The 23,235-nt window shown below is 44.2% G+C and overlaps 1 pseudogene; it reads left to right on the forward strand.

Moving 5' to 3' along the window:
• Positions 1–659: 659 nt before the first annotated feature.
• LOC119367168 lies at positions 660–1,988 on the forward strand (annotated as a pseudogene).
• The last annotated feature ends 21,247 nt before the right edge of the window (positions 1,989–23,235 follow it).

Raw genomic sequence — 23,235 nt, forward strand, 5'->3', positions numbered from 1 at the left:
ACGCAACGCCGAAACAAAGGATTTTAATTATCAAATTCGCCCCATACTACCTTGCTTGTTCTTGGTAGCCAGTTCCCAGAGGTTTTTAATGGGGAACTCTGCTGCGGAATTTATGTGTAGTGCCATATTCGGTCCAAGTTGCAGGGAGTAAATTGAGGTGGAAGAAACCAAGTCAGGTAACCGATGCATGCATTCATTTCAGCGGTTTCATTCAACAACATGTGCACTGCAGATCTCTTGACTGAAAATGGAGTAAGGTGGTGGTGCATGTCAGATTCATCTAATGCGCGCATGCGTGCTCGTCCCCCCTTTCCGACCTATGGCAGCGAAGGTGTTGAACTGAAAGCTGTTCTTGTTTCAGCAACTGTCAAGTAAGGCCCCTCTTGCAGAAACTTGATTTAATCGCATTCAACCAAGTTTATGACTTGGGTTTCTGTTACGACTGCACTTGCAAGCACCTTTGCATGTGTCGGTCAGCCAGGAAGTAACTGCATTTTCATGGATGGAGTACTTGAAACTTGAGGCCATCTCCAATGGTGTCACTTTCAGTCAACCACTCACTCAAGACTGAACCCCACTTCTCTCCCACTTGGCGCCTAGGCTATAAGAACGAGATGAGATGATAGTGGGTTGAGCACCTTGGATATTTGTAAGGCAGAGTGAACTGAAGATGGGTCTCAGCTCAAGCCTAGTGCCGGTGACATCTGCACTGCTCCTCTTCTGCTGCCTCACTGCTGGTAACAAACTGCGAATTTCCCTTCCTTCATTTCCGTGTCAAAATGCATCGACATCGTCGACGTCGATCTAAAGTAGAGTACATTTTTCCGATGGTTTGCTTAATCTGCGGCCATGGCAGGGAATGCTGCCGCCGCTGCTGCGAGTGGCGGTGGCCTGAGGCTGAACTACTACTCTGAGAGCTGCCCGAGGGCGGAGGAGATCGTGAAGGAGCAGGTGAGGAGCCTGTACGAGGAGCACGGCAACACGGCCGTGTCGTGGCTCCGGGCCCTCTTCCACGACTGCACCGTCAAGTCCTGCGACGCGTCGCTGCTCCTGGAGACCAACACCGCCAGGGGCCTCGTCTCCGAGCAGGCCTCCCCGAGGAGCTTCGGCATGCGCAACTTCAAGTACGTGGGCGCCATCAAGTCGGCGCTGGAGCGCGAGTGCCCGGGCACGGTCTCCTGCGCGGACCTCCTCGCGCTGGCCGCCCGGGACGGCGCGGCCATGCTGGGCGGGCCGGCGGCCATCGCGATGCGGACGGCGAGGTGGAACGGTACATCCCGAACCACAACGACACGGTGTCGGCGGTGCTGGCCCGGTTCGCGGCCATGGGGCTGGACGCCGAGGCCGTGGTGGCGCTGCTGGGCGCGCACTCCGTGGGCCGCGTCCACTGCAGCAACCTGGTGGCGAGGCTGTACCCGGCGGTGGACGGCGGCATCGAGCTGGCGTACGGCGCGTACATGCGGGGCCGGTGCCCGACGGCGGAGGCGAGGGAGGACACCCGCGACGTGGCGTACGCGCGCAACGACCGCGCCACGCCCATGGTGCTCGACAACATGTACCACAAGAACCTGCTCAAGGGCAGGGGGCTGCTGCTCGTGGACCAGCGGCTGGCGTCCGACCCGCGCACCGCGCCGTTCGTGAGGAGGATGGCGGCTGACAACGGGTACTTCCGCGAGACGTTCGCGGCGGCGCTGGTGAGGATGTCGGAGAACGGGCCGCTCACCGGCGGGCAGGGGGAGGTCAGGAAGGACTGCAGGTTCGTCAACGCCAAGTAAGATGGAGCTAGTGATCAGTGGCACCCTGGCAAGACGTAAACGTAAGCGTGTCACGTGTGTGTATGTATGTGCTCGTGGCATGGGGCACTAATAGTTCAGAGTGATGAAGGGGCCATGTATCATGTGTGCGAGCATGCTTGCTGTATGAGCATATGCATGATGCCTGCCTGTACCTGATGGATATGCGTTATCCGAATTCAACGTCGAAATGGAATTCTGCCGACCTACCTACAAACAACTAGCACGATAGTATGGCAGGCATTGATGAAGTAAACTCGTCTGTTCCAGCGTTGCGTGCTACCACATTCCGTCCTGTTTTTGTGTCAAACTTTGACCGTAGATTTACCCAAGAAAATGATAATGCATGCCATCAAAAAACTATGTCGTTGGATTCATATTTGAACATAGTTTCAATGATATTATTATTTTTTAAATACATTAACATTTTATTCTCATTCTGGGATGTATGCCCCTGCACTTGTGGCCGCGTGCAGCCTCTGATGAAACCTTATCTTATGTAATAACTAGCAGTTATCCTGGAGTCTAGTTTGCTTTGGATTTCCTTAGCGTGGTCTTCGTTAGGGTCTACTGATTATCCTGACAAATGATGATGGGTGGGAGGTGGGAGGTGGGAGGGATGGCTCCCCCTTAAATAAGAGAAGACAAACCTTTTTTTATAAGTTCTCTCTTCCACCTCCTACGTGGCACTGCTAACATAATACCATTATAATGTTAGCATATTCTAACTGCAAACCCATATCCACCTGGGTACAACACCGTGTCATCTGTTAGACTCTCGGGGCATTAATCATGAACGATGAACATTATTAGCAGACCGACGAAAAGAACCAACGCACGCGACAAAGCCATTCATATGGTCAAGTTCGGTCAGAAGCAAGTGGACTGTGTGTGGACGGGTACCCCAAGTTTCAGAAAATCTTCAGTTTGGTCTTCGATGACACATGTATCACGTTGTGCCTGATCTGGTCCGTGTCCCAAACTTACTTGAGTGTGATCACTTTACAGTTTCTGTTAAAATAGCGGAGCGGTCATAGGTCACCGAGTATTGGAAAGCTTGATATCAAGAGCATGTGACCATGGAGACAGTAGCAGTATGCTTGTGCGTTGAAATGACATAGTTGTACAGCAGGCATTCAGAACACCACGGACCACTGCTGAAAATCTGAAATGCCAAGAATGGATTTGTGTTCAGGCATCACATGCTTCACGCCAATGCTGTACTCCCTCCGTTTTAAATTGACTATAAGACGTTCCAACTACTCTTTCCTAAATCGACTTTACATAGAGTCGTTTAAATGCGTTTGTTCACTCATTTCTTCCGGTCTCACAGTTAGTTATAAGATTCTCAGTGCGTATCAGATAGTGCCTGAACATTTAACAATACAAACGACTCAACTTATACACCAGAAGTTTATAGAAATATGCCTACTAATCTTACACTAGAAATCACTATTAAGATATTTGTTAGATCATATGCTTTGCAGGTCTCTACCATAATGTTTTAAAATATTAAAATATACATAAACATTCATGCTATATACTTTATGCGATTGTTGAAAATAATTCAAGCGGATTTTATTACAAAATATAATTTAAATTTAGCACAATTCAAATCTATTTTTCTTTTGCAATGATACACACTACAATTGTATAACAAAAAACACAATACTTGGTCTATTACGCTAACTGATGAAATAATAATCCTTAATTATGTAACATTTTTTTTGTTTTGAAATGAACATAATAAATTTTTTTATACAAAAGTATAAAAGTTTAATAAAAATTATATTAGAGTTATTATAACTGAAAACCGTCTCACTCCCTCAAGTCTTGAGTACATCGCATTTCTATAAATCCAGGGACACATGACCCACATATTACGTAAAAATGTTTACTAAATATAGAGAAACACTAGTTATTATGAATTCAGAGAATCTTTTTATAATAGGGGCTGATATGTTACCTTCTCTGTTTTCTTTTTGAGATGTTCTTCTATCTATTATAAGAGCTCCATGTAAACTATAATAACATTTGGTTGTATTGATTTATATTTGAATTTTTATTAAAGCAAATTTTATAATAAGTTGTGCTGGAACCCACATTTAAAATAATCAATGGGTAAATAATAAGTAATTTCACCCCGGTCGACCGAGCGAGCTAAAATTTTCCAGTGTCTCTACCGCACCCCACCGGCCACCGCTCACCCTACCGACGTAAGATTTTCCCTTGGCATCGTAATTTTACGTTGAATCGCTCTCAACATCCGGTTAGGAGCCATTAGTTTGTGGGGCTATTCGTTAAAAAAAAGCCGCCCATGGGGATTACGAGCCAACCCACTCCCCCTAATCAGGCAATTCGAGCGGTTTCCAATTTCAATGGCAATCAACATGCGGTGGACGAGGGTGGTCAATTCCGGTTGGAGCTCAGCCGCAGACAGGTTGTAAATCTCGTCGCCGACAAGTTACAACTTACATCGTCGAAGCTCCATGGTTGTAGCACTCGATGCACCACCGCCTATTAGGGAACGCAGTATTTCAGAAAATTTACCTACGATCACACAAGATCTATCTAGGAGATCCAAAGCAACAAGCGGGGAGAGTGTGTCTACGTACCCTCGTAGACCGAAAGTGGAAGCGTTTAGTAACGCGGTTGAGGTAGTCGAACGTCTTCGCGATCCAACCGATGCAAGTACCGAACGTACGGCACCTCCGCGATCTGCACACGTTCAACTCGGTGATGTCCCTAGAACTCTTGATCCAGTTGAGGCCGAGGGAGAGTTCCGCTAGCACGACGGCGTGGCGACGACGATGATGAAATTATCGACGCAGGGCTTGGCCTAAGCACTACGATGATATGACTGAGGTGTGTAACTGTGGAGGGGGGCACCGCACACGGCTAAGAGATTGTCTGTTGTGCCTTTGAGGTGCCCCCTGCCCCTGTATATAAAGGAGGGGAGGAGAAGGCCGGCCAACAAGGGGCGCGCCAGGGAGAGCGGAGTCCTACTAGGACTCCAGTCCTAGTAGGATTTGGCCCCAGCCTTTTTTCCTTCTACCGGAGGGGGAAAAGGGGAAGGAGAGGGAGTAGGAGAAGGAAAGGGGGTGGCGCCCCCTTCCCAAGTCCAATTCGTCCTCCTCCCTAGTGGGGGCGCACTAGCCCCTTGTGGGCTGGTTAGCCTCCCTCATATGGCCCATAAGGCCCATATGACCATATCTTTCCCTGGGTACTCCGGTATGTACCCGATACACTCCAGAACCCTTCCGGTGTCCGAATACTACCTTTCAATATATCAATCTTTACCTCTCTACCATTTCGAGACTCCTTGTCATATCCATGATCTCATCTGGGACTCCGAACAAACTTCGGTCATCAAATCACATAACTCATAATACAAATCGTCGTCGAACGTTAAGCGTGCGGACCCTACGGGTTCAAGAACTATGTAGACATGACCGAGACACATCTTCGATCGATAACCAATAGCGTAACCAGGATGCTCATATTGGCTCCTACATATTCTATGAAGATCTTTATCGGTCAAACCGCATAACAGCATACGTTGTTCCCTTTGTCATCGGTATGTTACTTGCCCGAGATTCGATTGTCGGTATCATCATACCTAGTTCAATCTCGTTACCGGCAAGTCTCTTTACTCATTTTGTAATGCATCATCCCGCAACTAACTCATTAGTCACATTGCTTGCAAGGCTTATAGTGATGAGCATTACCGAGAGGGCCCACAGATACCTCTCCAATACACGGAGTGACAAATCCTAATCTCGTTCTATGCCAACCCAAAAAATACATTCAGAGACATTTGTAGAGCATCTTTATAATCACCCAGTTACGTTGTGATGTTTGATAGCACACAAGGTGTTCCTCGGTATTCGGGAGTTGCATAATCTCATAGTCAGAGGAACATGTATGAGTCATGATGAAAGCAATAACAATAAAACTAAACGATCATTATGCTAAGCTAACGGATGGGTCTTGTCCATCACATCATTCTCTAATGATGTGATCCCGTTCATCAAATGACAACACATGTTTATGGTCAGGAAACATAACCATCTTTGATTAACGAGCTAGTCTAGTAGAGGCATACTAGGGACACTATGTTTTGTCTATGTATTCACACATGTACTAAGTTTCCGGTTAATACAGTTCTAGCATGAATAATAAACATTTATCATGAAATAAGAAATATAAATAACAACTTTATTATTGTCTCTAGGGCATATTTCCTTCAGTCTCCCACTTGCACTAGAGTCAATAATCTAGTTCACATCGCCATGTGATTTAACACCAATAGTTCACATCACCATGTGATTGGTTCACATCGCCATCTGACTAATACCCAAAGGGTTTTACTAGAGTCAATAATCTAGTTCACATCACTATGTGATTAATACCCAAAGAGTACTAAGGTGCGATCATGTTTTGCTTGTGAGAGAAGCTTAGTCAATGGGTTTGTCACATTCAGAGCCGTATGTATTTTGCAAATTTTCTATGTCTACAATGCTCTGCATGGAGCTACTCCAGCTAATTTCTCCCACTTTCAATATGTATCCAGATTGAGACTAAGAGTCATCCGGATCGGTGTAAAAGCTTGCATCGGCGTAACTCTTTACGACGAACTCTTTGTCACCTTCATAATTGAGAAATATCTCCTTAGTCTTCTAAGGATAATTTTGACCATTGTCAAGTGATCCACTCCTAGATCAATATCGTACCCCCTTGCCAAACTCATGGCAAGGTACACAATAGGTTTGGTACACAACATAGCATACTTTATAGAACCTATAGCTGAGGCATAGGGAATGGCTTTCATTCCCTTTCTATTTTCTGCCGTGGTCGTGTTTTGAGTCTTACTCAACTTTACACCTTGCAATAGAGGCAAGAACTCCTTCATTGACTGTTCCATTTTGAAATACTTCAAAATCTTGTCAATGCATGTACTCATTGAAAAATCTTATCAAGCGTCTTGATCTATCTCTATAGATCTTGATGCCCAATATGTAAGCAGCTTCACCGAGGTCTTTCTTTGAAAAAGTCCTTTCAAACACTCCTTTATGCTTTCCAGAAAATTCTACATCATTTCCGATCAACAATATGTCATTCACATATACCTATCAGAAAGGTTGTAGTGCTCCACTCACTTTCTTGTAAATACAGGCTTTTTCCAAAAGTCTGTATAAAATCATATGCTTTGATCACACTATCAAAGCGTATATTCCAACTTCGAGATGCTTGCACCAGTCCATAGATGGATCGCTGGAGCTTGCACATTTTCTTAGCACCTTTAGGATTGACAAAACCTTCTGGTTGCATCATATACAACTCTTCTTTAGGAAATCCATTGAGGGATGCAATTTTTGACTTCCGTTTGCCAGATTTCATGAAACGTGGCAATTGCTAACATGATTCGGACAGACTTAAGCATCGATACGAGTGAGAAAATCTCATTGTAGTGAACACCTTGAACTTGTCAAAAACCTTTTGTGACAATTCGAGCTTTATAGATAGTAACACTACTATCAGCGTCTGTCTTCCTCTTGGAGATCCATTTATTCTCAATGGCTTGCTAATCATCGAGCAAGTCAACCAAAGTCCATACTTTGTTCTCATACATGGATCCCATCTCAGATTTCATGGCCTCAAGCAATTTTGCGGAATCTGGGCTCATCATCGCTTCCTCATAGTTCGTAGGTTTGTCATGGTCTAGTAACATGACTTCTAGAAAGGACTACCATATCACTCTAGTGCGGACCATACTCTGGTTGACCTACGAGGTTTGGTAGTAACTTGATCAGAAGTTTCATGATCATCATCATTAGCTTCCTCACTAATTGGTGTAGGAATCACTGGAACTGATTTCTGTGATGAACTACTTTCCAATTCGAGAGAAGGTACAATTACCTCATCAAGTTCTACTTTCCTCCCACTCACTTCTTTCGAGAGAAAATCCTTCTCTAGAAAGGATCCATTCTTAGCAATAAAGATCTTGCCTTTGGATCTGTGATAAAAGGTGTACCCAACAGTTTCTTTTGGGTATCCTATGAAGACGCACTTCTCCGATTTGGATTCGAGCTTATCAGGTTGAAGCTTTTTCACATAAGCATCACATCCCCAAACGTTTAAGAAATGACGGCTTAGGTTTCTTGCTAAACCACGTACATATGGTGTCGTCTCAACGGATTTAGATGGTGCCCTATTTAATGTGAATGCAATTGTCTTTGATGCATAACCCCAAAAAAATAGTGGTAAATCGGTAAGAGACATCATACATCGCACCATATCTAATAAAGTATGGTTATGACATTTGGACACACCATTACTCGGTGGTGTTCCGGGTGGCTTGAGTTGCGAAACTATTCCACATTGTTTCAAATGAAGACCAAACTCATAACTCAAATATTCACCTCCACGATCAGATCGTAGAAACTTTATTTCTTGTTACGATGATTTTCCACTTCACTCTGAAATTCTTTGAACTTTTCAAATGTTTCAGACTTATGTTTCATTAAGTAGATATACCCATATCTGCTCAAATCATCTGTGAAGGTCAGAAAATAACGATACCCACCGCGAGCCTCAACACTCATCGGACCGCATACATCAGTATGTATTATTTCCAATAAGTCAGTTGCTCGCTCCATTGTTCTGGAGAACGGAGTCTTAGTCATCTTGCCCATGAGGCATGGTTCGCAAGCATCAAGTGATTCATAATCAAGTGATTCCAAAAGCCCATTAGCATGGAGTTTCTTCATGCGCTTTACACCAATATGACCTAAACGGCAGTGCACAAATAAGTTGCACTATCATTATTAACTTTGCATATTTTGGCATCAATATTATGTGTATCACTGTGATCGAGATTCAGTAAACCATTTACATTAGATGTAAGACCATAGAAGGTTTTATTCATGTAAACAGAACAACAATTATTCTCTGACTTAAATGAATAATCGTATCACAATAAACATGATCCAATCATATTTATGCTCAATGCAAACACCAAATAACATTTATTTAGTTCCAATACTAATCCCGAAGGTAGAGGGAGTATGCGATGGTGATCTTATCAACCTTGGAATCACTTCCAACACACATCGTCACCTTGCTCTTAACTAGTCTCTGTTCATTTTGCAACTCCTGTTTCGAGTTACTACTTTTAGCAACTGAGCCAGTATCAAATACCGAGGGGTTGCTATAAACACTAGTAAAGTACACATCAATAACATGTATATCAAATATACCTTTGTTCACTTTTTCCATCCTCTTTATCCGCCAAGTATTTAAGGTAGTTCCACTTCTAGTGACCATTTCCTTTGCAGTAGAAGCACTCAATTTCAGGCTTGGGTCTAGCTTTGGGCTTCTTCATGGGAGTGGCAACTTGCTTTCCATTCTTCTTAAAGTTCCCTTTCTTTCCCTTGCCCTTTTACTTGAAACTAGTGGTCTTGTCAACCATCAATACTTGATGCTTTTCTTGATTTCTACCTTCGCCGATTTCAACATCGCGAAGAGCTCGGGGAATCGTTTTCGTCATCCCTTGCATATTATAATTCATAACGAAGTTCTAGTAACTTGGTGATAGTGACTAGAGAACTCTGTCAATCACTATCTTATCTGGAAGATTAACTCCCACTTGATTCAAGCAATTGTAGTACTCAGACATTCTGAGCACATGCTCACTGGTTGAGCTATTCTCCTCCATCTTGTAGGCAAAAATACTTGTCAGAGGTCTCATACCTCTTGACTCGGGCATGAGTCTGAAATACCAATTTCAACTCTTGGAACATCTCATATGCTCCATGGCATTTCAAAACATTTTTGAAGTCCCGGTTCTAAGCCATAAAGCATGATGCACTAAACTATCAAGTAGTCATCATACCGAGCTTGTCAAACGTCGATAACGTCTGCATTTGCTCCTGCAATAGTTCTGTCACCTAGCGGTGCATTAAGGACATAATTCTTCTGTGCAGCAATGAGGATAATCCTCAGATCACGGACCTAGTCCGCATCATTGATACTATCCACTTTCAACTTAGTTTTCTCTAAGAACATATCATAAATAAAATGGGGAAGCTATACGTGAGCTATTGATCTACAACATAGATATGCAAAAAAACTATCGGGACTAAGTTCATGATAAATTAAAGTTCAATTAATCATATTACTTAAGAACTCCCACTTAGATAGAAATCCCTCTAGTCATCTAAATGATCATGTGATCCATATCAACTAAACCATGTTCGATCATCACGTGAGATGGAGTAGTTTTCAATGGTGAACATCACTATGTTGATCATATCTACTATATGATTCACGTTCGACCTTTCGGTCTCAGTGTTCCGAGGCCATATCTGCATATGGTAGGGTCGTTAGGTTTAACCCGAGTATTCTGCATGTGCAAAACTGGCTTGCACCCGTTATATGTGAACGTAGAGCTTATCACACCCTATCATCCACTGGTGCGCGTCGATCCTAAACAAACGGTTTTTAACCCCTTTCCGCGACGACATTTGGAACCGTCGCCCAATGAGTGTGGGCGATAGGGGGTCCTTCCCTAATGACCCAGAAACCGTCGGGGATATGCCCTCCTTGCGCACACGTTCGGCAAAATGAGGTCGTGTGCGACCGGCGAGCACTCAAATACGGAAATACGTATAGTAGAGCTAAAAAAATATAGTTATATGGCGATTTTTTTTTCGGTCGCAAGTACATCCCACACAGTCAGTCTCCACTAAACGTTTCCGTTCGTATGCACATCCCACACAGTCGCTCCAAGGAAAATGTTTCCGTTCACAGGTACATCACACATAATTTTTCCCATTAAATCATTTGCGTTATTGAATGTATCACACATGGTCCGTAGAAGAAACTGTGTGACAAAGGCTGTCCATCACACACAGTTTTTATGTGGTAAACGTTTGCGCAAGGTGGCCTAATGCAAACAGTTTTCAAGAGAAAGTCGTGTGTGATTGTTCATTGATCCAACATGGCTTATTCCTAGAAACTGTGTGTGTTGCCTGAGGTCATCGCGCACGGTATTTTTTCAACAACCGTTTGCAATAGCAAAACACAATTGGCAGGCTAATTCGCCATTAGCAGGCTAATTATCTGATTTTTCATAATCCATTTATTAATCTAATTGACATTTCATATTAAGCACGCAATATATTTCATTTCCATATTAAGGAAGCAGAATTTCATAATTGAAATACACCAGAGTACAACATGATATAGCTTCAGCACTCAGCTACCCCGTTACACAACTGCACCAGCAGCAAGTTCCACATGCAACATGTAGAACCTTTCATAATTAGCATCATAGACGGTATATAGACATATGCATCTCATCTGGAAAACTGCTGAAGTGGAAGGCGAATATTGAGCCTTCATTCATGTTGAAGGTCTTTGCAACTTTAGGCCAGTGCCTGTGGATGATTGACCGTCTGTCCTTCGTCCTCTTCAGGAACACTTCAATATTGAACCGTGGGTGTTGTATGAAAACCTTCCTCGCCTCCTGACCATAGAGGTGGTTTGAGAGGTAATTATCAGTGAACTCCTTTGGAAAGGCCTGGAAACAAGGATGTGCATAAATATCTTCTCTATATTGAAAATGGGGCAAAGGAATAAAAAAAGGCAAGGTATAATAGTTAGTACCATCTTGTAGTGAACTGATGTCTTCTTCATTGTGCAGACAAAGATCTTGTTGTTTTTTGTCGTTATCCTAACAATCTTACTGAGTTTCTTGATTTGATTGATATTCATGGACAACTCATTTCCCCATATGCAAAAAGGGTCGAACAGTGGGTCAAAACCTCTGATAGCAGGACCTACATGTGCAAGAACAAATTGTTAAAAACCGAACTATTAGAATGGTTCCTGCAATTGCACAATAATGTGCTATTAGACAACGGACCATGCACGTGCTAACCTCGATTGTAAACCTCAGTGCTTCCCATTGTTTCCCTGCAACACATATAAGGTAGTTAGTCATCAGGTTAAGTAAGGGTTCACATGCTACTCAGCAAAATATGTCGATGAAAAATAAGCACATTGTAGATTCATCAGGTTAATTCAAGCCACACAGAAAACCCATTTACCCAAACCAAGCATGATTAAGAACTAGGAAATATAGCACTTGTATATGTTTTTCATGTATCAAGTGCAGCCAAATTTGATTTATTCCTCACATGCACAACAATACAAAATTCTACCCACGACAGTTGGACATCGCATTGCAGAATTGAACCAAGCAGTTAACTAAACACCACAACAAATGAACCAAACATTAACTGAGCACCACATTGCACAATATAACATACTCCTAATAGAAGATCAGAGAGTTAACCAAACAGTTAACTACAATCAATTGTAGTAATTGTATTTGTTTCTCATGTATTTACTACAGCCAAATTCAATTTATTCCTCACATGGTGTACAATAACAGAATGCACCCACAATTTTATAAAGATAAATTCGATTTATTTCTCACATGGAAGACAATACAAAATTGCAGCCTGAAGAATTAAACATCACATTTGCAGAATTGAACCAAACAGTTAACTGAAATGACAACTAATTAACAAAACAGTTAATAAGTGAGAACCACACTGCATGACATATAGAACATATACACTAGAGCAATAGATTGCATGGTGAAATTAGATAGCACAATTCACTAGAATTTTTGAAGGAAAGGCAGGAGCAGCACACGCAATGGGTAAACCGAGCATGCTTAACTGGCGTAGCTAGCAATTGGCAAGGTGCTCCTTCAAGATCTGGGGGTCGGCACGAATGGCAGACATCGCGACCTCATCTGCGCATGTGGCCGCGATTTGCTTCTCCGCTGCCAAATGCTCCTTGAGGTCCTGGCTATAGTGTGTGCACCATGTCTTAGGCCGGCGCTTATTTGGTGGAGGGGTTGGTGATTTGGGTGGAAGGTGTCGCGCTCGCGCCGGCGGTCGGGGCATGCGGGATGTGGAAGGAGGAGGAGGATGAGGGTCGGGTGTGGATTACCCGCATAGATAGAGGAGGCCGAGCAGCATGAAGGAGGGTCGCCGGCGAGGAGGCGGCGGCGCTGCAAGCAAGGAGTGAAGGTTTCAACTTGGAAAGGAAGGTGAAAAGAGGGGAAATGTGGCTTTTGGTAAGGGGAGGGGGCGGGAAGGTAGATACTTCCGCGGAAGTCGAAAATTTGGAATCGCTTCAACCAAAAAACTGGCGCGCAAAGTGTCATCAGACACGGCCCGTTATTCAGAACTGTGTACAATATGTGGACATCACAAACGATTCAGATAGCTTAACCCATGTGTGATGAGTTTGAATGTCAAAAGTTTTGGTTCGAATTTCCATGGTTAAAGTGGTCATCCACGTCATTGCATAATTTGGGTACACAAAGGAGACTACATCACACCCACACTTCTTAATCGAGCAAGTTCAACAATTAAACAGAGCTAGCTAACCTAAACATTACTCTAACAAATTAAAGACCGGTGCTCTTAATTAAACAAAACAAACAGTACTACTACGGCTGGTGCTCGTCAATCTCCGCCGCCGCCTCCATGTCCAGCTCGCGCCCGACGGTCTCCTGGGGAAGGGGCTCCATGGCATCCATCGCACCATACTCGGCAAGCATCTCGCCATCCGTGTTCGCCATCTCTTTGGAAAAGGCCGCCACGAGCTGGGTGTGGGCGGACGCGATTTGGGCTTGGACAGGTCGCAAGGTATGCGGCGGAGGAGCGGACGGTTGCTCGAACGCTCTCGACGATTGCCAGCTCTTCAGCCGCGGGTTGCCGATCGTTGTCGGAGAAGCTTCGTTCGATTTGTGCGGTGACCGCCAGGAGCTGGGCGTGGGCGGCCTCAACATGGTCGTGGGTGGCCTCCATCAGGGCTAAGGCCGCCGTTGCGGAACGGACAGGTGCTGTGCCGCTCCCGCCAGTTGCTATCCCCGAGGCAGATGTTGCTGCCGCCACCTGAGAAGCAACAGCGGCCGTTTGGGCTGTCTTTGCCGCCCGGTCGCAAATTGCGACCGCGCTCATGCACCTTGTTAGTACGCGCATGGCGGCTGTGGCCGCGCTCTCGCTAGAGTGGGCCACCGAAGTTGCCCTCACGACGCGGGTCCATGTGCCCATCTTTCACCGGCGCCGATTAAACAGTGAAATGATATTCGGGGAGCGAGCTAGTGTGCCTAAGACGCCGGCTGTGGATTGTAGCCGACGCACCTTCTCGTGTAAGCCATAGGTGTACTATACACCAACGATGCTCCAAGATATTTTGTACTACATCTCACACGGTTGCTGATAGTAAACTGTGTGTGATCTACTTGATTTTTCATCTTGATTTGAATTACATAATGGGGTCACAGCGGCAATGGACGGTGTTTGAATTGCTAGACCTTTTATCTGGTGTGAGCATGCAACTATATGTGTGTCGTAAAAGAATTGGAATTATTCAGGGTTCGTTTGAACATTTTATACATTGAATTGGTTTTCTAGCCATTTCAGGTGAACAATTCAAATTTGAAATACATGCACATGCTCCGGTGCATATAAATTGGTTGAAAAAACAAATATGTGTCCTTGGATGCATGCTTAGGTCCCATGCAAGAAATGAGAATGAATTTCAAACACCAGCGCACCGTTGATTACCGGCAAAACATTAAGATGTCTGGTTTTTAAATTCCAGCAAATCCAAAACTTGTCTGAAATTCATGAAACTTGGCATGCTATCATGGAGCGGCATCAACATGTCGTGGTACAAATTTTGTCCCATTTGGGGCAGGTTTGGGTATATACTTCTCACAAACCAGAGCTTCTCACAACAAGCATGATGGTTTTCGGTAGGGAACGTCCCACCTTTGGGGACGAAACGATATTCATTGCCTCTTATTGCTTTCAATTTTTTTTCTCATGTCAACATAGAACAACAGGAGTGTTGTGTGATTTTTTGTGATTTTTGGGGTTCATTTGGACATTTTTATATATTAACTGAGTTTTCAATGCATTTTATGTGCATAATTCAAATTCGAACTACATGCACATGCTCCAATGCATATAAATTGGTTAAAAAATCAAATCTGTGTCCTTGGGTGCATGCTTAGGTCCAATGCAAGAAATGGGAATGAATTTCAAACACCGGGGCACCGTTGATTACAGGCAAAACATTAAGATGCCTGGTTTTTAAATTCCAGTAAATCCAAAACTCGTCTGAAATTCATGAAAGTTGGCATGCTATCATGGAGCGGCATCAACATGCCGTGGTACAAATTTTGTCCCATTTGGGGCAGGTTTGTGTATATGCTTCTCACAAACCGGAGCTTCTCACAATAAGCATGATGGTTTTCGGTAGGGAAATGTCCCACCTTTGGGGACGAAATGATATCCATTGCCTCTCATTGCTTTCAATTTTTTTTCTCATGTCAACATAGAACAACAGGAGTGTTGTGTGATTTTTTGTGATTTTCCGGGGTTTGTTTGGACATTTTTATGCATTAACTGAGTTTTCAATGCATTTATGTGCATAATTCAAATCTGAACTACATGAACATGCTCCAGTGCATATAAATTGGTTGAAAAAACAAATATGTGTCCTTGGGTGCATGCTTAGGTCCCATGCAAGAAATGGGAATGAATTTTAAACACCAGGGCACCGTTAATTGCCGGCAAAACATTGCGATGCCTGGTTTTTAAATTCTAGTAAATCCAAACTCGTATGAAATTCATGAAACTTGGCATGCTATCATGGAGCGGCATCAACATGTCGTGGTACGAATCTGGTCCCATTTGGGGCAGGTTTGGGTATATGCTTCTCACAAACCGGAGCTTCTCACAACAAGCATGATGGTTTTTGATAGGGAAACGTCCCACCTTTGGGGACGAAACGATATCCATTGCCTCTTATTGCTTTCAATTTCTTTTTCTCATGTCAACATAGAACAACAGGAGTGTTGTGTGAATTTTTGTGATTTTTTGGGGTTCCTTTGGACATGTTATGCATTAACTGAGTTTTCAGTGCATTTATGTGCATAATTCAAATTTGAACTACATGCACATGCTCCAGTGCATATAAATTGGTTGAAAAATCAAATATGTGTCCTTGGGTGCATGCTTAGGTCCCATGCAAGAAATAGGAATGAATTTCAAACACCAGGGCACTGTTGATTGCCAGCAAAACATTGAGATGCCTGGTTTTTAAATTCTAGTAAATCCAAAATTCCGTTAACCATTCACGTGACGCCACGTGTCTTGGTTTTAATGGCTGTAGGAGGTGTCGTGCGGACAGCTGCTTGACCTTGACTGAACAGGAGGCGTGCGAGCACCGTCCGATGTGCAGGCTGACCGAGAGGCGTGCAAGTTGTCCTTCAGTGCGCAGGCTCACCGGGAAGCGTGCAAGCTGTATGCTGCGCAGGCTCACTGGGAAGCAAGCCCTTTGACTTCCATGGCCGCCCGCCTTGCTCGCATCCTCTCCATTAATGGCGCCCAAGCTGCAGTTTAATTCTCTTTTTAAATATAAAACACCCATCGCAAATGTTTTAGTTAGAACACCCGTATGCAAACCGATAGCTTCCCCAGGAAGCCAAGAGAAAATGTGCCAAGCAGGATTTCTGCAGCTCTTGATCGCAAACATTTTAGATAGAACACCCGTATGCAAAGTGAGAGTAGCGCAGGATTTGTGCATCCCTTCAACGCAAACGGTTGTTTTGGATGACCCGTGTGCAACCACGTACAAACAATTTGGTAAGATTTGTCAATCCTTGTAACACTGCAATTTGTCAAAATATGAAGCTAAAAATCACCAGCAGTATCTAATTTTTGCAACTAAAATTCAGTAATTAAGCATAGATTTCATTCATAGATTAAGCAGTCGTTCTTAATTTATACAAAAAGTTCAACTCGACAACTGAACTGACCAAACTTTCCCCCAATTGTTTCCAACCATGTACTGAAATAGCTAGTTCAACTATATATACTAGCTAATTTTAAGTACATTGTACAGTTTCACCACATCTATAGTCAGATGAATTGAACAAAATAGCCCGTAAATACTAGTACTACTGCGGAGGGGCTTTGTACTACTTCCGGCTGCCTCTCCTCTACCGAGCGCGCTCAGTAAGAGGCGGAGGAGGAGGAGCCTACCGACGAGCTGGGCAACCGCAATGCGGTGCCTGCAGGTAATGCAGCTTCAGCGACGCTCGCCTCGAACGCCCTCTATCGCTCTAGACGACCCCTACCGAAGCGGTGGTTCTCCTCGTAGATCTCCTGATTCCTTGCCTCTGAGGCAGCGTGTGCCGCGGCCACTACGACGGTAAGGCTCTTTGCATGCTCGACGAGGCGCTCCTCCTTCTCCCGCAGGAACTCGGTGTAGCGCGCAAGGTCGCTGTCGCACGTGCGGGCATCCACCTCCGCCACCCGCCTTCGGGCGGCGGTGGCAGAGCGGGTGATGACCCCGGTGGTCAACGGTGGGCTGGCGGCCACGGCGGCCAATGAAGGGGTGGCGGCCAGGACCACCACCTCCCGCCTTCGGGCCGTGGTGGCGGAGCGGTTGATGGCCACAATAAGCAGTAGTGGGGTGGCGGCCACGACGACCATCTCCTGCCTTCGGGCCGCGGTGGCGGAGTGGGCGATGGCCCTGGCTTTCGACGGTGGTGTGGCGGCAACGACGGCTTGCAACAGCTGCCGACGGAAAGCGGCGACGGAGCGTGTGGTGGGTGTTCCGCGCACACCCAACAGGGACGCCACGCGCACTACACTACACCGGGGACTGCGCCGCCGCCACGGTGTAGCCTTCCAGCTGGAGCTGTCCTCTGATGACGGCAGAGTGGCTGAGCGATGACGATGGACCAGTGCCATTGGCGAATGTGGGAGAAGCAGACAATATAAGCTACATGGATGGAGGGGAAAATGCGACGCAGGACTCGCCGGCCGTGAGGGTTTTTATAGCAGGCCGGTATGCATTGGGGTTTTGGGGATTTCATCGAGTCGGGCGGGAAGCTTGCGCGGGAACCTGCGAGGTTGCGCGGGAACGGGCTCACCGACGATTCATTGGCGCCACCGTTTGGCAAAAAGAACGCCCCCGCGCGCTGCGCAAGCTTGCGCTGTAAGCCGTCTGCGGCAGCAGGATGACAAGACATGCGAGAGGAGGACGAAAGGCCACGTACACATACGGTTAATAAAAAAATGTTTGCGATTTAATTACCTACTATATCACCGTCCTGGTTTATAAGTATGATTTAACTAATAAAATACAAATGCATGTCGCCTAAGATTATATAGTTGGATTTGTATTTGAACATAGTTTCCAATTATATAATTTTTAAAACATGCATTAACATTTTGTTGGTTAAATTTGAGGGCAAAGTATGGCACGGAATATAAAGGAGACTATAGACTAGAAGAAGGTGGTACCACACGACCGCTCTCTACACAGCGATGCAACTGTCGGCTAGCTTGTAGGCAACCATTTCCTGTGTGTTCAACTGCTCTATGTGTGTGGTTGCTTGCGGTTTAGGTGGTCGCGGCGCGCGCTGCTCGCGTCCCGCCGCGTGCGCTCTGCTCTCGCGTCCCTCCTCGTGTGCTCTGCTCTCACGTCCCTCCACGTGCTCTGCCCTCGTCCCTCCACGGGCGCTACCAGTGTTTTGGGCCGGTGCACAATCATGCACGTTCGTGTGCAAGCAGTTGTGCCGGGCGCGGCGGGATGATGCAGTTACCCGCTGCAAAAACTGCCATGCGGACGCGCCGAGAATCCACGCCGCCCGGCCCCCTTTTATTCCTGCGGCCATTTACCTTCATCTCTCATTGATGACCAACAAGTGTAGGGGATCTATCGTATTCCTTTCGATAAGTAAGAGTGTCGAACCCTACGAGGAGCAGAAGGAAATGATAAGCAGTTTTCACTAAAGTATTCTCTGCAAGCACTGAAATTATCGGTAACAGATAGTTTTGTGATAAGGTAATTTGTAACGGGTAAGAAGTAATGAAATTAAATAAGGTGCAACAAGATGGCCCAATCCTTTTTGTAACAAAGGACAAGCCTGGACAAACTCTTATATAAAGGAAAGCACTCCCGAGGACACATGGGAATTATCGTCAAGCTAGTTTTCATCACGCTCATATGATTCGCGTTCGTTACTTTGATAATTTGGTATGTGCGTGGACCGGTGCTTGGGTGTTGTCCTTACTTGGACAAGTATCCCACTTATGATTAACTCCTATTGCAAGCATACGCAACTACAGAAGAAGTATTAAGGTAAACCTAACCACAACATGAGACATATGGATCCAAATCAGCCCCTTACGAAGCAAACATAAACTAGGGTTTAAGCTTCTGTCACTCTAGCAACCCATCATCTACTTATTACTTCCCAATGCCTTCCCCTAGGCCCAAATAATGGTGAAGTGTCATGTAGTCGACGTTCACATAACACCACTAGAGGAAAGACAACATACATCTCATCAAAATATCGAACGAATACCAAATTCACATGACTACTTATAGCAAGACTTCTCCCATGTCCTCAGGAACAAACATAACTACTCACAAAGCATATTCATGTTCATAATCATAGGGGTATTAATATGCATAATGGATCTGAACATATGATCTTCCACCAAATAAACCAACTAGCATCAACTACAAGGAGTAATCAACACTACTAGCAACCCACAGGTACCAATTTGAGGCTTTGGGACAAAGATTGGATACAAGAGATGAACTAGGGTTTTGGAGGAGATGGTGCTGGTGAAGATGTTGATGGAGATTGACCCCCTCCCGATGAGAGGATCATTGATGATGATGATGGCGATGATTTCCCCCTCCTGGAGGGAAGTTCCCCCGACAGAACAGCTCTGCTGGAGCCCTAGATTGGTTCCGTCAAGGTTCCACCTCGTGGCGGCGGAGTTTCTTCCTGAAAGCTTGCTTCTGATTTTTTCCAGGGTAGAAGACACCATATAGTCAAAGATGGGCACCGAAGTGGACCACGAGGTAGGGGGGCATGCCCAGGGGGGTAGGGCGCGCGCCCCCACCCTCGTGGCCAGGGTGTGAGCCCCCTCTGGTATTTTCTTCACTCAATATTTTTTATTAATTCCAAAAATGACTTCCATGGAGTTTCAGGACTTTTGGAGTTGTGCAGAATAGGTCTCTAATAATTGCTCCTTTTCCAGCCAAGAATTCCAGCTGTCGGCATTCTCCCTCTTCGTGTAAACCTTGTAAAATAAGAGAGAATATGCATAAACATTGTAACATAATGTGTAATAATAGCCCATAATGCTATAAATATCGATATAAAAGCATGATGCAAAATGGACGTATCAACTCCCCCAAGCTTAGACCTCGCTTGTCCTCAAGCGGAAGCCGATAACGATAAATATGTCCACATGTTTAGAGATATAGGTGTCGATAAAATAAAAATACGGACATGAAGGCATCATGATCATTCTTATAACAGCAACATATATGGATATTGTCATATGACTTCTTATGCTCAAGTAATAATCTATTCACAATGTCAAGTATGAATCAGAAACTTCATTGAAAACCAACAAACTATAATCTCAGTCATTGAAGCAATTGCAATTTATCATAACATCGGAAAGAGTCAATATAAGAGCTTTTCAGCAAGTCCACATACTCAACTATCATTTAGTCTTTCACAATTGCTAACACTCATGCAATACTTATGGTTATGGAGTTTTAATTGGACAAAGAGAAAGATAGGGGCTTATAGTGTTGCCTCCCAACCTTTACCTCAAGGGTAGTGTAAATAATAATAATTCATGCTAACTTACATCCAATTGGATATATATATCAGGATCTTTCCAACACAAGGTGCTTGCCAAAGGATAAAATGTAAAAAGGAAAGGTGAAGATCACCATGACTCTTGCATAAGGTAGAGGATAAAAGTGAAAGATAGGCCCTTCGCGGAGGGAAGCAGAGGTTGTCATGTGCTTTTATGGTTGGATGCACAAAATCTTAATGCGAAAGCACGTCACTTTATATTTCCACTTGTGATATGGACCTTTATTATGCAGTCCGTTGCTTTTATTCCTTCCACATCACAAGATCGTATAAAGCTTATTTTCTCCACACTAATAAGTCATACATATTTAGGAGAGCAATTTTATTGCATGCAACGATGACAACTTACTTGAAAGATCTTACTCAATCCATAGGTAGGTATGGTGGACTCTCATGGAAAAACTGGGTTTAAGGATATTCGGAAGCACAAGTAGTATCTCTACTTGGTGCAAAGAATTTGGCTAGCATGAGAGGAAAAGGCAAGCTCAACATGTTGGATGATCCATGACAATATACTTTATCTCGGATATAAGAAAACATAACCCATTACGTTGTCTTCCTTGTCCAACATCAACTCTTTAGCATGTCATATTTTAATGAGTGCTCACAATCATAAAAGATGTCCAGGATAGTATATTTATATGTGGAACCTCTCTTTCTTTATTACTTCCTATTAATTGCAACGATGAGCAAAGCTATGTTTGTCAACTTTCAACGACTTTTATGCATCATACTCTTTATATGTGAAGTCATTACTCTTCATAAGATCAATATGATCTCTTTATTTCTTTTTATTCTTTCTTTATCTTTTATTCACTCAAGATCATAGCAAGATAATCAAGCCCTTGACTCAACACTAATCTTTATTATATAGCTCACAGACTCGGTTACACAGAGGGATCATAAAGCAAAACTCACAACTAGATCATACTAAACATATTCTACTAGATCAAGATACTACTAAAAGGATTGAACTAAGAAAAACGGTAAAGATAGGAGTGTGATGGTGATACGATACCGGGGCACCTCCCCCAAGCTTGGCAGTTGCCAAGGGGAGTGCCCATACCCATGTGATTATATCTCTTTCTTCGGAGGTGGTGATGATGGAGTTGTTGATGATGTGGGCTTGCCGTCCATCTTCCAAGGCATAGGCTCACCATCATAGAAGGATGATCGAGTCTCCGGGATCCTCAAATCTGCAGCCAAACTCATCCTCTTGAATCTATATTCATACTCACAGTTTTGGTTTTGCAGGTCATAGATTTGGGCTTAGATATGCTCGATCTTCTCGTGAAGCTTGAAGATGGTCTCCCCAATGTTCTTGGCATCAAGCTTGTGGTTGCTGGTGAACTCCGCGATCATCATGTGGTTGGCATTGACTCCTCGTTCCACCATCCCCTGGCACTTGAAAACTTGTTGCTCCATTGTTTCGAGCCTCGTCTCCACGCTTCCGGTCCTTCTCGGTCCCTCAACATCACGGATATGCAGCAACCCATCACGCATCTCAATGGTTTGAGGGTCTTGCAACACCTCTGCGAGTAGGGGTTGATGACCTTCTCGAAGAACTTGTCCTTGGGGGCGTTTGGATACGTCATGGTGACCTTGATCTGTCAGAAAAACAGCTCGAAACAAAAACAGAGGATATTTGCGTGGTACGGTGGTCAAAACCTTTGGGAGATTATATAATGAATTTTTACCGACCAAAAGAAGTATCGTGCAAGAAAACGGAGAACGAAGAGCACACGAGGTGCCCACAAGGAAGGGGGCGCACCCAGGGGGTAGGGCGTGCCTCCCACCCTTGTGGAAGCCTCGTGTCCTTCCCGGACTACTTCTTATTTTCCTATTTTCTTAAATATTCCAAAATGGAGAAAAATGCCATTAGAACTGTTTTGGAGTCGGTTTACTTACCGTACCACGTACCTATTCCTTTTCGGAGTCTGAAACGTTCTGGAAAGTGTCCCTTATGTATTCCTCCGGGGTTACTGTTTCAATAACATTAGTTTCAACATTTATGGGATTACCTGAGATATAATGTTTGATTCTTTGACCGTTTACCACCTTCGGATTTGTGCCTTCGAAGTTGTTGATTTTTATGGCACCGGAACGATAGGCCTCCTCGATAACATAAGGACCTTCCCATTTAGAGAGAAGTTTTCCTGCAAAAAATCTTAAACAAGAGTTGAATAGCAACACATAATCACCTAAATTAAACTCATGCTTTTGTATCCTTTTGTCATGCCATCTTTTAACCTTTTCCTTAAACAATTTGGCATTCTCATAGGCTGGGGTTCTCCATTCATCAAGTGAGTTTATGTCAAATAGCCTCTTCTCACCGGCAAGTTTGAAATCATAATTGAGTTCTTTAATAGCCCAATATGCCTTATGTTCTAGTTCGAGAGGTAAGTGACATGCTTTTCCATAAACCATCTTATATGGAGACATACCCATATGATTTTTCATTGCAATTCTATAGGCCCATAATGCATCATCAAGTTTCTTGGACCAATTCTTTCTAGATCTATTAACAGTCTTTTGCAAAATTAATTTGAGCTCTCTATTACTCAATTCTACTTGACCACTGGACTGTGGGTGATATGGAGATGCAATTCTATGATTAACATCATACTTGGCAAGCATTTT

The sequence above is a fragment of the Triticum dicoccoides genome, chromosome 2B, assembly GCF_002162155.2.
Source record: "Triticum dicoccoides isolate Atlit2015 ecotype Zavitan chromosome 2B, WEW_v2.0, whole genome shotgun sequence".
NCBI lineage: Eukaryota > Viridiplantae > Streptophyta > Magnoliopsida > Poales > Poaceae > Triticum > Triticum dicoccoides.